Below are 14158 nucleotides of genomic sequence, written 5' to 3'. Positions count from 1 at the left end.
TTCTGTAGAGGTAGTCACTATCCATGGGTAACAGACCTAGGTTTCTGACAGTGAAGATCACCACAGGCCCAGTATCACATAGAGGAGTTGGATCTATTATATGTACTTCCTGAGTGAAAGGGCTGATTATTATGGAGATACATACAGATGCGGGCCAAATTGTTGGTACCCTTCAGTTAAAGACAGAAAAAAAACACAATGATCCCTGAAATAACATGAAACTGACAAAAGTAATAATGAATAAAAAAAAATGTACTAACAGTAAACTGATGAAAATCAGATGTGGCTTTTGAATTGTGGATCAACAGAATTATTTAGAAAAACTAAATATTGAAATTTGCCTGAACAATAAATGATGGTACCCCTAGAAAAGATAAGAAATAAATTCGACTATAGAGACATTTTATGCTAAGGTGTGTCCTGCAGTTAGTATCACAGGTGTCTCCAAACTTGTAATTAGTCAGTCACCTATTCATAGCGTGAAAAGTAGTCACTGTGCTGTTCGGTATCATGGAGTGTACCACGTTGAACATAGACACAGAAAGCCAAGAAAAGCCATGTACAGAAAGCCAAGGAGAGAGTTTTGGAGTTTTCTTAGAAGATAGAAAGAGAGAAAGAAAATATAGACTAGTATGTTAAAGATAAAGGCTGTAAGACTATATCCAGGCAGCTTGATGACTGTGACTACAGTTGCAGATATTATTTAAATGTTTAAGGACCATGGGACTGTAGCCAATCTCCATGGAAGTTACCGGAAAAGGAAAATTGATGACAAATCAAAGTAACGAATAATACATATGGTAACAAAAGAGCACAGAACAACTTCCAAAGACATTAGAGATGACCTTCAAGGTCAAGGTACATCAGTGTCAGATTGCACCGGTTGCCATCTAAGGACAAGCCGGCTCATCCTGAGACGGCAACTGTTGTATGACACAGGCTCCCGACTCGATCCCGTGTCATACCGGCCAGGCCCCAGCTGATTCCTGTAGCTGGGTGCTGGTGTTAATAGCCGACATGCGGTGATTGCCGCGGCCAGCTATTACCCCTTTAGATCGCCGCTGTCGAAGTTGACAGCGGTGTCTAAAGGACATTTAAACCATCCCTGATGGTCCAGTGGGGTGGATCGCCTCCGTCCCCCACAGCGCGAACCCGTGGGGGGGGGAGGAGGGCGATCCACTTCTGAGGTAGCCGGAGGGCTTACCTCTCGTCCTATGCCGGCTGCTGCGCTGAGAATGATAAAGCCTGGCAGGACCAGGCTTTATCAATCAAGCTCAGAGCACTCATATCAATGTGGTTCTATGAAATCACATTAGTGTGTATGAGGAATCTAATTATTCCTCCTAAAAGTCCCATAAGGGGGCTAAAAGTGTAAAAAAACACCCATTAACCCCTTCCTTATTGAAAGTTTAAATCACCTCCCATTTCCCAAATTCCATATAAAATATGTAATCATAATAAAATTAAACATATGTAGTATCGCCGCATGCGTAAATGTCCAAACTATAAAAATATATCTTTAATTAAAGCGCATAGTCAATGGGGTACACGCAAAAAAATTCCAAAGTCCAAAATAATTTATTTTTGGTCACTTTTTATGTCATGAAAAACTTAATAAAAAAGCGATCAAAAAGCCTGATCAATACAAAAATGATACCTCTAAAAACTTCAGATCACAGTGCAAAAAAATAGTCCTCATACCACCCCATACACATAAAAATAAAAAAGTTATAGGGGTCATATGATGACAATTTTAAACGTATTAATTTTCGTGCATGTAGTTATGATTTTTTCCAGAAGTAAGACAAAATCAAACCAATATAAGTAGGGTATCATTTTAATCGTATGGACCTACAGAATAAAGTGTTGAAACAGAAGCCCTCCAAAGTTACAAATTGGTAAAGTGCAAAAACGGAAAAACGCTTGGTCCTTAAGGGTTTAATGGTAGATGACCAAGGAATTTGCCAAAATGCATAATGACAAGCCAAAAAACTTGTCCTTTGGACAGATGAGACAAAACTGGAGCTATACGGCAAGTCACATCAACTCTTTGTCCACAGACACAAAAATGAAGCATAAAAAGAAAAGAACACTGGGAGAAATTTATCAAAACCTGTGCAAGGGAAATGTTGACCAGTTGCCCATAGCAACCAATCAGATTGCTTCTTTAATTTTTTAAAAAGCCTCTGAAAAATGAATTAGTTGCTATGGGGAACTATACCACTTTTCCTCTACACAGGTTTTGATAAATCTCCCCAACTGTACCTAATGTGAGGCATGGAGGAGGCTCGGTTATGTTTTGGGGCTGCATTGCTGCATCTGGTGCAGGGTGTCTTGGATCTGTACAAGGTACAATAAAATCTCAAGACTATCAAGGCATTCTGAAGTGCAATGTGCTTCCTAGTGTCAGGAAGCTTGGTCTCAGTTGCAGACCATGGGTCCTCCAACAGAATATAGACCCAAAGACACAGCTAAAATGACCTAAGAATGGCTAAGAGAAAAACATTGGATTATTCTGAAGTGGCTTCTATGAGCCCTGATCTGAATCCTAAAGAACATCTGAGGAAGAAGCTGAAATATTGAGTCTGAAGAAGACATCCTTAACACCTGAGACACCTGGAGCAATATCTTATGAGGAGTGGGCCAAGATACCTGGAGACAGGTGCAGAAGACTCATAGAGAGTAAGGCCATGTTCACATATCAGAATTTCCGTGCCGGATTCCGCATTGGAGTCCTGTTTAATTCAACGAGATTCTGCTGCACTGTGCACACAACGGAATTTCCGTGATACATGTTTCAGGCCCGGAAATTCCATTTTCCGTGTCCGCACGAAGAATGGACGTGTTCATTCTTTGTGCGAAGTCCTCATGGAATGCATTGAGATGGCACATTCCTGTACGGTCTCACAGAGATTCTCCGCGCGGACATTCCGGCATGTGAACATAGCCTTACAGATGTAATGTCCCAGTACAGGTTATACTTTGGTACAGTACTTAGGCCCTGTCAGGTTGAGTCCCTCTTTGTCCTAGGGGCTCTCCTGCAGTGTCTCCCCGATAGTAGTAAGTCTAATGTTATGTATAGTGTTGTAAGTATAGTGCATAATGTTATTTATAGATATATAAAGTATAAAGGACCTTTAAGGACCTATGGCGGTATCACTTGTTATGTTCACATGATGTGTTATGTTACCCAGAGAGCCCCAGTTGACCACCTGACCTGCAGCTTGACCTATGAGCTTCTTGCTCAGCCCCCTTTATAAGGAGGGCAGCCATTACAATCACTATCTTACACCATCACTCCTGCTGAGGAACAGCAAAGCACAGACATCATAGATCTTGTGTCCAGTACACCTGAGGCCATAAAGCCTGCACACCAGCCACATTGTCAGTAAGTCAAATCATCTATGTCTACTGTCTCTATCAAAGTCAAGTCACTAGTCAATTCAATTATAGTCAGAGTGGCTGTATTGAACTCTGACCCAAAAGTACTGCAAGTCCCAGTAAGCTGCAAGGCCCTTTCCGTGTAACTGGTTGACTCTCTGGGATTCTGGCCTAGCTGTAAAGACTTTAACAACTGTCTAACTTCAGTAACGCTACCGTTAACCCTTACCTGGTCTTGGACTATTATTGCCCTGCCTAACCTTGAGATAGCAATGCTACCATTAGGGTGGTTACCGGAAAAAACACTCTGGCGTCACAAACGTTAGGGGTTAATAACACCTTGCCCCTGGGCTATACCATCTGCCCCACCCACCTGCACCCTTAAAACCCCGTGGTTACACCACAACTTTGGCGTCACCACATAGAAATCAGCTAACTACAGTGACTGCCTCAAAAGGTTGTGTAACAAAATATTAAAAGGTAACTCTCATTAAAATACATTTTTGCTATTGCACTCCTTATGGTAAATAAAAAAGTTTTCTATGTTTTATTTGTGCTTAAAAAAAGCTCAGGAGCACATTTTCCCCCATCTCATACACAGACTTAGGACCGAGGTCCAAACACAGGAAGTGCAGCCTGGAGTGCTGAGGGGTGTGTGTCCAGCCTCATCCAATCATAGCTCCTCTCACACTTAACTGCCATATGCTGCTGGTTGGACCCCCCCCCCCCCCACCCAGCACTCCAGGCTGCTCTTCCGGTGTTTGGGCTTTGGTCCTAAGTCTGTGTATGAGATGGGGGGAAATGTGCTCTTGAGCTTTTTTAAGCACAAATAAAACATAGAAAACTTCATTTTTTTAAACCAAAGTATAATACAATACAGAAATGTAGGTGCCTGGTGTGTCCTTCATATAAGGATACACTGGCGAATGTCTCAATTTTAACATCAGTGTTGAGGGATTAGCCAATGTCATTGTATATATCTACCACAGTAGTGCACCTAAATTTCTGTATTGTATTCTAATTGTTACACATCCACACCGTTTATCTGGTGTAGGATTCTATTGTGGCACTTGTAGTCCGCTGCAGGCATCCTCCATTGTATGCATTTTTATGCTGGGGATCGCCCCTAGCAACGGACTACAAGGGCAGGATCTGCTCCCCCAGTATATATGCACAACTGCATTTGGGGTTGAGCACCTCCAGCCATTTGAGACCACGTTTTTTGTTGTTGTTTGTAAATTTATACTTGGAGGTGTGTAAACTCCATATGTTAATGCGCCTTGAACATTTTCCAGGCAGCATTAGGGTTGCACCTGTGAGGCCATGCACCTATATCAGCCAACCTGGGTGGGGCTTGTAGCCTCTCTCCCCCCTTCCATTGTATGTGTGCTCAGTCACGCTGGAGGGAACTGGGAGCAGGCTGCATGTCGACCTAGTGCTGCTGTAATTGCCCACTGGCCCCTGGTTTTTGCTTATTACGCACAGGTAGGTTAGCGTTAGGTCCCGTGCCATCTGAGAAACCTTGGCGTTGGTGTGCGGGCTCTGGTGTGTCCTTCATATAAGGATACACTGGCGAATGTCTCAATTTTAATATCAGTGTTGAGGGATTAGCCAATGTCATTGTATATATCTACCACAGTAGTGCACCTACATTTCTGTATTGTATTATTCTAATTGTTACACATCCACACCGTTTATCTGGTGTAGGATTCTATTGTGGCACTTGTAGTCCGCTGCAGGCATCCTCCATTGTATGCATTTTTATGCTGGGGATCGCCCCTAGCAACGGACTACAAGGGCAGGATCTGCTCCCCCAGTATATATGCACAACTGCATTTGGGGTTGAGCACCTCCAGCCATTTGAGACCACGTTTTTTGTTGTTGTTTGTAAACCAAAGTATAGTAGAAATATTTTTTATTTACCATAAGGAGTGCAATAGCAAAAATGTCTTTTAATGAGAGTGCTGTTACGCCGAGCGCTCCGGGTCCCCGCTCCTCCCCGGAGCGCTCGCTTCACTCCCTCCGCTGCAGCGCTCCGGTCACGTCCTCTGACCCGGGGCGCTGCGATCCTGCTGCCAGCCGGGATGCGATTCGCGATGCGGGTAGCGCCCGCTCGCGATGCGCACCCCGGCTCCCCTACCTGACTCGCTCCCCGTCTGTTCTGTCCCGGCGCGCGCGGCCCCGCTCCCTAGGGCGCGCGCGCGCCGGGTCTCTGCGATTTAAAGGGCCACTGCGCCGCTGATTGGCGCAGTGGTTCCAATTAGGGTTTTCACCTGTGCACTTCCCTATATTACCTCACTTCCCTTGCACTCCCTTGCCGGATCTTGTTGCCTTAGTGCCAGTGAAAGCGTTCCTTGTGTGTTCCTTGCCTGTGTTTCCAGACCTTCTGCCGTTGCCCCTGACTACGATCCTTGCTGCCTGCCCCGACCTTCTGCTACGTCCGACCTTGCTTCTGCCTACTCCCTTGTACCGCGCCTATCTTCAGCAGCCAGAGAGGTGAGCCGTTGCTAGTGGATACGACCTGGTCACTACCGCCGCAGCAAGACCATCCCGCTTTGCGGCGGGCTCTGGTGAAAACCAGTAGTGGCTTAGAACCGGTCCACTAGCACGGTCCACGCCAATCCCTCTCTGGCACAGAGGGTCCACTACCTGCCAGCCGGCATCGTGACAGTAGATCCGGCCATGGATCCCGCTGAAGTTCCTCTGCCAGTTGTCGCTGACCTCACCACGGTGGTCGCCCAGCAGTCACAACAGATAGCGCAACAAGGCCAACAGCTGTCTCAACTGACCGTTATGCTACAACAGTTGCTACCACAGCTTCAGCAGTCATCTCCTCCGCCAGCTCCTGCACCTCCTCCGCAGCGAGTGGCCGCTCCTGGGATACGCTTATCCTTGCCGGATAAATTTGATGGGGACTCTAAGTTTTGCCGTGGCTTTCTTTCCCAATGTTCCCTGCATCTGGAGATGATGTCGGACCTGTTTCCCACTGAAAGGTCTAAGGTGGCTTTCGTAGTCAGTCTTCTGTCCGGAAAAGCCCTGTCATGGGCCACACCGCTCTGGGACCGCAATGACCCCGTCACTGCCTCTGTACACTCCTTCTTCTCGGAAATCCGAAGTGTCTTTGAGGAACCTGCCCGAGCCTCTTCTGCTGAGACTGCCCTGTTGAACCTGGTCCAGGGTAATTCTTCCGTTGGCGAGTATGCCGTACAATTCCGTACACTTGCTTCAGAATTGTCCTGGAATAATGAGGCCCTCTGCGCGACCTTCAAAAAAGGCCTATCCAGCAACATTAAAGATGTTCTGGCCGCACGAGAAATTCCTGCTAATCTACATGAACTTATTCACCTAGCCACTCGCATTGACATGCGTTTTTCTGAAAGGCGTCAGGAACTCCGCCAAGATATGGACTCTGTTCGCACGAGGCGTTTCGTCTCCTCGGCTCCTCTCTCCTCTGGTCCCCTGCAATCTGTTCCTGTGCCTCCCGCCGTGGAGGCTATGCAGGTCGACCGGTCTCGCCTGACACCTCAAGAGAGGACACGACGCCGTATGGAGAACCTCTGCCTGTACTGTGCTAGTACCGAACACTTCCTGAGGGATTGTCCTATCCGTCCTCCCCGCCTGGAAAGACGTACGCTGACTCCGCACAAAGGTGAGACAGTCCTTGATGTCTACTCTGCTTCTCCACGTCTTACTGTGCCTGTGCGGATGTCTGCCTCTGCCTTCTCCTTCTCTACAGTGGCCTTCTTGGACTCTGGATCTGCAGGAAATTTTATTTTGGCCTCTCTCGTCAACAGGTTCAACATCCCAGTGACCAGTCTCGCCAGACCCCTCTACATCAATTGTGTAAATAATGAAAGATTGGACTGTACCATACGTTTCCGCACGGAGCCCCTTCTTATGAGCATCGGATCTCATCATGAGAGGATTGAACTTTTGGTCCTCCCCAATTGCACCTCGGAGATTCTCCTTGGACTTCCCTGGCTTCAACTTCATTCCCCAACCCTGGATTGGTCCACTGGGGAGATCAAGAGTTGGGGGTCCTCTTGTTCCAAGAACTGTCTAAAACCGGTTCCCAGTAACCCTTGCCGTAACTCTGTGGTTCCTCCAGTAACCGGTCTCCCTAAGGCCTATATGGACTTCGCGGATGTTTTCTGCAAAAAACAAGCTGAGACTCTACCTCCTCACAGGCCTTATGATTGCCCTATCGACCTCCTCCCGGGTACTACTCCACCCCGGGGCAGAATTTATCCTCTCTCTGCCCCAGAGACTCTTGCCATGTCCGAATACGTCCAGGAGAATCTAAAAAAGGGCTTTATCCGTAAATCCTCCTCTCCTGCCGGAGCCGGATTTTTCTTTGTGTCCAAAAAAGATGGCTCCCTACGTCCTTGCATTGACTACCGCGGTCTTAATAAAATCACGGTTAAGAACCGCTACCCCTTACCCCTCATCTCTGAACTCTTTGATCGCCTCCAAGGTGCCCACATCTTCACTAAATTGGACTTAAGAGGCGCCTATAACCTCATCCGCATCAGAGAGGGGGACGAGTGGAAAACGGCATTTAACACCAGAGATGGACACTTTGAGTATCTGGTCATGCCCTTTGGACTGTGCAATGCCCCTGCCGTCTTCCAAGACTTTGTCAATGAAATTTTTCGTGATCTGTTATACTCCTGTGTTGTGGTATATCTGGACGATATCCTAATTTTTTCTGCCAATCTAGAAGAACACCGCCAGCATGTCCGTATGGTTCTTCAGAGACTTCGTGACAACCAACTCTATGCCAAAATTGAGAAATGTCTGTTTGAATGCCAATCTCTTCCTTTTCTAGGATATTTGGTCTCTGGCCAGGGACTACAGATGGATCCAGACAAACTCTCTGCCGTCTTAAATTGGCCACGCCCCTCCGGACTCCGTGCTATCCAACGCTTTTTGGGGTTCGCCAATTATTACAGGCAATTTATTCCACATTTTTCTACCATTGTGGCTCCTATCGTGGCTTTAACCAAGAAAAATACTGATCCCAAGTCCTGGCCTCCTCAAGCAGAAGACTCCTTTAAACGACTCAAGTCTGCCTTTTCTTCGGCTCCCGTGCTCTCCAGACCTGACCCTTCCAAACCCTTCCTATTGGAGGTTGATGCCTCCTCAGTAGGAGCTGGAGCTGTTCTTCTACAAAAAAATCCTTCCGGGCATGCTGTCACTTGTGGTTTTTTCTCTAGGACCTTCTCTCCAGCGGAGAGGAACTACTCCATCGGGGATCGAGAGCTTCTAGCCATTAAATTAGCACTTGAGGAATGGAGGCATCTGCTGGAGGGATCAAGATTTCCTGTTATTATCTACACCGACCACAAGAACCTCTCCTACCTCCAGTCGGCCCAACGGCTGAATCCTCGCCAGGCCCGGTGGTCTCTGTTCTTTGCCCGATTTAATTTTGAGATTCACTTTCGTCCTGCCGATAAGAACATTAGGGCCGATGCTCTCTCTCGTTCCTCGGATGCCTCAGAAGTTGATCTCCCTCCGCAACACATCATTCCACCTGACTGCCTGATCTCCACTTCTCCTGCCTCCATCAGGCAGACTCCTCCAGGAAAGACCTTTGTTTCTCCACGCCAACGCCTCGGAATCCTCAAATGGGGTCACTCCTCCCATCTCGCAGGTCATGCGGGCATCAAGAAATCTGTGCAACTCATCTCCCGCTTCTATTGGTGGCCGACTCTGGAGACGGATGTTTGGGACTTTGTGCGAGCCTGCACTATCTGTGCCCGGGATAAGACTCCTCGCCAGAAGCCCGCTGGTTTTCTTCATCCTCTGCCTGTCCCCGAACAGCCTTGGTCTCTGATTGGTATGGATTTTATTACTGATTTACCCCCTTCCCGTGGCAACACCATTATTTGGGTGGTCGTTGATCGATTCTCCAAAATGGCACATTTCATCCCTCTTCCTGGTCTTCCTTCTGCGCCTCAGTTGGCTAAACAATTTTTTGTACACATTTTTCGTCTTCACGGGTTGCCTACGCAGATTGTCTCGGATAGAGGGGTCCAATTCGTGTCTAAATTCTGGAGGGCTCTCTGTAAACAACTCAAGATTAAATTAAATTTTTCCTCTGCATATCATCCCCAGTCCAATGGACAAGTAGAAAGAATTAACCAGATCCTGGGTGATTATTTGCGACATTTTGTTTCCTCCCGCCAGGATGACTGGGCAGATCTCCTTCCATGGGCCGAATTCTCGTATAACTTCAGGGTCTCTGAATCTTCCTCCAAATCCCCATTTTTCGTGGTGTACGGCCGTCACCCTCTTCCCCCCCTCCCTACCCCCTTGCCCTCTGGTCTGCCCGCTGTGGATGAAATTTCTCGTGACCTTTCCATTATATGGAGAGAGACCCAAAATTCTCTCTTACAGGCTTCTTCACGCATGAAGAGGTTCGCGGATAAGAAAAGAAGAGCTCCCCCCGTTTTTTCCCCTGGAGACAAGGTATGGCTCTCCGCTAAATATGTCCGCTTCCGTGTCCCTAGCTACAAGTTGGGACCACGCTATCTTGGTCCTTTCAAAATTTTGTGTCAAATTAATCCTGTCTCTTATAAACTTCTTCTTCCTCCTTCTCTTCGTATCCCTAATGCCTTTCACGTCTCTCTTCTCAAACCACTCATCCTCAACCGTTTTTCTCCCAAATCTGTTCCTCCCACTCCTGTTTCCGGCTCCTCGGACGTCTTCTCGGTCAAGGAAATTTTGGCTGCCAAAAAGGTCAGAGGGAAAAATTTTTTTTTAGTAGACTGGGAGGGTTGTGGTCCTGAAGAGAGATCCTGGGAACCTGAGGACAACATCCTTGACAAAAGTCTGCTCCTCAGGTTCTCAGGCTCCAAGAAGAGGGGGAGACCCAAGGGGGGGGGTACTGTTACGCCGAGCGCTCCGGGTCCCCGCTCCTCCCCGGAGCGCTCGCTTCACTCCCTCCGCTGCAGCGCTCCGGTCACGTCCTCTGACCCGGGGCGCTGCGATCCTGCTGCCAGCCGGGATGCGATTCGCGATGCGGGTAGCGCCCGCTCGCGATGCGCACCCCGGCTCCCCTACCTGACTCGCTCCCCGTCTGTTCTGTCCCGGCGCGCGCGGCCCCGCTCCCTAGGGCGCGCGCGCGCCGGGTCTCTGCGATTTAAAGGGCCACTGCGCCGCTGATTGGCGCAGTGGTTCCAATTAGGGTTTTCACCTGTGCACTTCCCTATATTACCTCACTTCCCTTGCACTCCCTTGCCGGATCTTGTTGCCTTAGTGCCAGTGAAAGCGTTCCTTGTGTGTTCCTTGCCTGTGTTTCCAGACCTTCTGCCGTTGCCCCTGACTACGATCCTTGCTGCCTGCCCCGACCTTCTGCTACGTCCGACCTTGCTTCTGCCTACTCCCTTGTACCGCGCCTATCTTCAGCAGCCAGAGAGGTGAGCCGTTGCTAGTGGATACGACCTGGTCACTACCGCCGCAGCAAGACCATCCCGCTTTGCGGCGGGCTCTGGTGAAAACCAGTAGTGGCTTAGAACCGGTCCACTAGCACGGTCCACGCCAATCCCTCTCTGGCACAGAGGGTCCACTACCTGCCAGCCGGCATCGTGACAAGTGCCCATTTAAGTTCAGGGACCATGATTTGTGTCCAAGTCAGTTTCATTATTTTGTTTTTGGAAATGATTCTGTTGAACCCCAAGTCAAAAGTAATATCATCTTTTTCTAAGTGAAATTTTTAGTAACTTTTTATTCATTATTACCTTTAAGTTATATGAGGGAGCATTGTGGTTTTTTCTGTCTTTAACAGAAGGGTACCAACAATTTTGTCCACATCTGTTTTGTGACTTCATTTCATACATAGCTATGATAGGTTTTCCATAAAGTATCATGGGACCTAATCGTACCGCTGTATTCTTAACATTTCTTTCAGATGCATACAGTGTTTTTTTTTCTATAGGATTCTATGCATACTATGGCATACCTTATCAGATGCCATTATTCTAGGGGAGATTATCCCGGTATACACAGCACCCCTCTGAGCATGTCTAGTAGCACATGCATGTCATGCTACTCCATATTCGGGAATCGTGCATGGCCTCTATGCACATGGCTTGGCCTAACATTAACATTTCACCTTTCTAATCTTTTGTAGTGGAGTTTGGAGCATACAGTAGTTTAAAACTAAAGGTAGAGGTGATGGAACTGAACCTGTCGAAATCTGGTGGAAAATAAGTGAAAAACAAATGTTTAAAAATCAACTAGTGCCAGAAAGTTAAACAGATTTGTAAATAATTTCTATTTATAAATCTTAATCCTTTCAGTACTTATCAGCTGCTGTATGCTTGGAAAAAGTTGTGTAGTTCTTTTCAGTCTGACCACAGTGCTCTCTGCTGACACCTCTAACCATTTCAGGAACTGTTCAGAACATATCTCCAAAGCAAACCAGACAGTTCCTGACATGGAAAGCGATGTGCACTTGTGATATGGCAGTGCATAGCGGGTTTTGGACACTTTCTAGGATGTCAATCATATGCATGCTAGGACTCAGAAACTCCTCCTTGACACTTGAGTTCTGAGCATGATAAACAGTTCAAAGATTCCCATAAAATGACTGTTCCCTTTAAATTACTGTCTATTTTTATGTGTTAGATGTGCCCTATACCACATCACTAGAAGTGGCATTGCCCCTTTTAGATTTACAAAATGCAAAATCTGTGATTCCATATAATAGAACTTCATCCAGGGTCTAGTTTCATAAATATGTTGGTGACGTTTTTTGGTTTTGGGAGATTTGTAACCATGTAACTTTCGCTTTATCGGTAACTATGTCAATAGAAATGTAACACTGAGCCATACGAGTGAGGGGACAGGTTCAGACAGGTCAGTCTGCCACTTCCATACTTATCAGGAAGAGACGCTGACAGTCCAGGAAATGTGCGCATTCTTTGTAAGCAAAATAACAAATTAGAAGATCTGTTCAAAATTGGAGAATAAGTGACACCTCGGATTAGAGTCAAAACAAGTGAAGAGACTCTGCTAAGAACCATCTGAGGCCGATTATCATGTTAACCATTACAAACACAAAGGGTCTGTGAACTCTTGTTTTCCTCTATTTCTAATGACATTAGACACTAATGTGTCAGTCAGCCCATATCTCATTTTACACGTTAGTCTTTCTGCTTCATTTTTTTTCTCATCTCATTGGCTGTACAACATGGCGTCTAATATAACATCACTTTTTGTATGCACATCAGGGTACAGTTTCACCTGTCACTGTCCCATGGGCATGGTGTTTGGCACCAGGGCTCAAGTCCTGCAGGAACTCATGGGAATGGAGTTCCTGCACTTTTTCCACAGCAGGGACGCAGTTCCCATTAGCAGGAGTCCTGCAGGACCAGCCCTTAAAGGGTTACTTCGCTCCTAGATATGTTATCCCCTATTCAAAGGATAGGGGATAAGATGTCTTATAGCGGGGGTCCCGCTGCTGGGGACCCCCGCGATCTCGGCTGCGGCACCCCAGACATCCGATGCATGTAGCAAACTTCGCTCCGTGCCGGATGACTGGTGATGCAAGGCAGAGGCTCGTGATGTCACAGTAAGGCCCCCTCAATGCAAGTCTATGGGAGGGGGCACGACGGCCGTCACACCCCCTCCCATAGACTTGCATTGAGGGGCCGTGACGTCACGAGCCTCTGACGATGCACCCAACGCTCTAAACAAATGCCGGGAGTAGTAGGGAGAACGTGGGAGTCTCCAGCGGCGGGCCCCCTGCAATCAGACATCTTAGCCCCTATCCTTTGGATAGGGTATAAGATGTCTAGTACCCCTTTAAGTGGAAATCTTGGGTGAGTTGCCACACTTTTTTCCCCAGGACTTTACCCCTGTTTGGCACGGATTCTAATTAATTGTTAATGGTTATTTACCTAAACTTTTACTTTCAAAACCACATTGCCATTGACAATTACTTTAAAAAAAAAAAGTCTATGATGTACAGCATGGCTGCCATGAGTTTTAGATGCTAAATTTGCAGCCATTATTTCAGACCCCAACCATTGCCAAGAAAAAAAGGCACTCATTTTTATATGCTCAGCTCATTGCATATGTGGTGTCCCGGTACTGTACTGGTACTGTACCTTGTGTTATAAGTCAGAGTTCCTCCATACTGATAGGATGCTCTTAGTGGGATAAAACCTAGTCACCTCTTCCTTCTTTAATTTTGTGTGTATATATAATATATATTGTATAGTGTAAACGTTGCTTCCAGGACCTTAGGTCACATGATTTATAATTATATTGTTATAAGGTTAAGGACCTTGCAGGTCATGTGCTCATGTCACATGTTGTACCACAATGCTTTGTATTAGGACTGACAGGTCTGGGGGACCAATAAGCTTGAAGCCCGCCCCTTTAGATATAAAGGGCGCTGTTACCCAATGATCGCTCTCTTTCCTTTGGGATATGACAGCGAATGGAGCTCTGTGTATACCTGCAAGACAAATCTAGGCCTGAAGCCTGCTAACTTCAGCCGAATACAAAACCGCGAGTTCAATCTAACTCAATCCTAATCCTACATGACTGCTGGACCTAAACATTTCCCCTAAATCCAGTGGAACAGCGTAAAGCAATTACTTCAAGCTTATTCCCTACAAAGTCCCAACCAAACCTGTGAGGAACCTAAAGTCGGGTCCTCTATAAAGACTGTTACTATGTTTAACCTGCATAAAATCAGCAGTAAAGTTGCCTTCAGTTTACTAAAATTCCGCTTGTGAACAATCCTTTATTCCTCCCTATCGTT

Source organism: Hyla sarda, chromosome 1 (assembly GCF_029499605.1).
Source record: "Hyla sarda isolate aHylSar1 chromosome 1, aHylSar1.hap1, whole genome shotgun sequence".
NCBI lineage: Eukaryota > Metazoa > Chordata > Amphibia > Anura > Hylidae > Hyla > Hyla sarda.
The sequence above is the reverse complement of the archived record's forward strand: the minus strand, read 5'-3'. Positions refer to the sequence as shown.